Source organism: Dermacentor albipictus, chromosome 1 (genome assembly GCF_038994185.2).
Source record: "Dermacentor albipictus isolate Rhodes 1998 colony chromosome 1, USDA_Dalb.pri_finalv2, whole genome shotgun sequence".
NCBI lineage: Eukaryota > Metazoa > Arthropoda > Arachnida > Ixodida > Ixodidae > Dermacentor > Dermacentor albipictus.
Window position 1 is genome coordinate 132,564,329 of NC_091821.1, and position 2,028 is coordinate 132,566,356.

Here is a 2,028-nt window from a genome sequence, read left to right on the forward strand (position 1 = left end):
GCGCAGAAAGGAAGGAAGGTAGGAAGGAAATCAACTTTATTCAGGTCCTGCAGGCCACGAGAGTTTTGGGCTCTCATGGAGTGGGCGTCTCCCACGACGGAACCGGGAGGCTGAGTTTCCTTGCGGCGTCGTGGACCTGCTGGACGGCCCAGAGTTGGGGAGCGAGTTCTTCGCTCCGGATTGCTTTGTCAAACATGCGCTTGTCCAGTTCGGAGTTAATGTGAGCTTGCGAGCAGAAACTATGGGCAGTGGCGTAGCAACGGGGGGGGGGGGGGGAGGAACCGTGGGCCCCTGGTGCAAGGGGCCAGTGGGGGGGGGGGGGGGGGGTCTGAATACGTCTGAATACACCCGGAAATTGTTGATATCCTCGCCTTCCTCGACTACACCCGGGAGGAGGGGGGGACAGAAGACCTATGGGCCCCGGGTGCCAGACGACCTAGCTACGCCACTGACTATGGCAACGTTACTGGACTATGGGGCATATTTTCGGCATTTTTGGTATGTTCTGGAATGTCACTACTGAACTCTTGTTTCCGATCTCTTAGCCTGCCCGAGCCTTAGGTTTTGGAAGAGAGCATTAGCTCGGGGCCTCCTATCTAAATACACGGGAACGGAGAAGTCATTTTTCTCGACAACCACTGTGCCATGGTTCACCGCACCGAATTTGATTAGGTTCCATCATCATTATCATCATCATCAGCCTGTTTTATGTACATTGCAGGACGAAGGCCTCTCCCCGCGATCTCCAATTACCCCTCTCCTGCGCCAACCGATTCCAACTAGCGCCCGCGACTTTCCTAATTTCGTCGCTCCACCTAGTCTTCTGCCGTCCTCGACAGCGTTTCCCTTCTCTTGGTACTCATTGTGTAACCCTAATGGTCCAAAGGTTATCTAACCGGCGCATTACGTGACCTGCCCAGCTCCATTTTTTTCCCTTGATGTCAATTAGAATATCGTTTATACACGTTTGCCATCTGCTCGATAACCTTATCAATGACATGGATGTAATTCATTGTAGAGTATCCCTTCCTGAAGCCACCCTGTTCCCTTGGTTGACTAAAGTCCAGTGTTGCACTTATTCTATTGGAGATTATTTTGGTAAATATTTTATATAATACTGGGAACAAGCTAACAGGCCTGTAATTTTTTCAATTCTTTAACGTCTCCCTTTTGTGGATTAATATAATGTTTGCATTCTTCCAGTTTTCTGGGATCCATGCAGTCGATAGACACTGCGCATAAAGAGCTGCCAGTTTTTCAAGCATTATGTCTCCCCCATCTTTGACTAAATCGACTGTTATACCATCTTGTCCTGCCGCTCTTCCTCGTTTCATATCTTGCAAGACCCTTCTGACCTCATGGCTAGTTATATGAAGAGTTTCTGTATCCTGTTCATTACTGTTTCTATTGGAGGTATGCTGGCTCCTCTGGGTACTGTACAGATCAGTATAGAAATCTTCCGCTGCTTTTACTATATCTTCCAGATTGCTGATGAGATTAGCCTGCTTATCTTTCAGTGCATACGTCTTGGTTTGTCCTATGCCAAGTTTCCTTCTCATTGATTTTAGGCTACGCCATTTTTTACGGTTTCTTCAGTGTTTCTTGCGTTATAATTTCGAATATCACTTATTTTCACCTTGTTGATCAGTTTTGACAGTTCTGCGAATTCTACTTATCTCTTGAGTTCGACACTTTCATTCTTTGTCGTTGCCTTATTAGGTCCTTTGTTACTTGGGAGAGCTTGCCTACTGGTTGCCTTGGTACCTTACCTCCGACTTCAATTGCTGCTTCTGAAGCCAGAGTAGTTACGGTTTCATTCATTGCCTATATGTCATCTTGATCTCTCTGTTCTAAGGCTGCATATTTGTTTGCAAGTTCCGACCTGAATCGGTCTGCTTTCACCCTTACTGCGTCTAGGTTGGCCTGTTTCTTCTTTTTGCTCTTTCTCTCTTCAAACTGAGGTGAATCCTAGCCCCCACCTCCTTAAATTGAGGATGATCGCGACGCAACGAGCTATGGAAAGAAGAA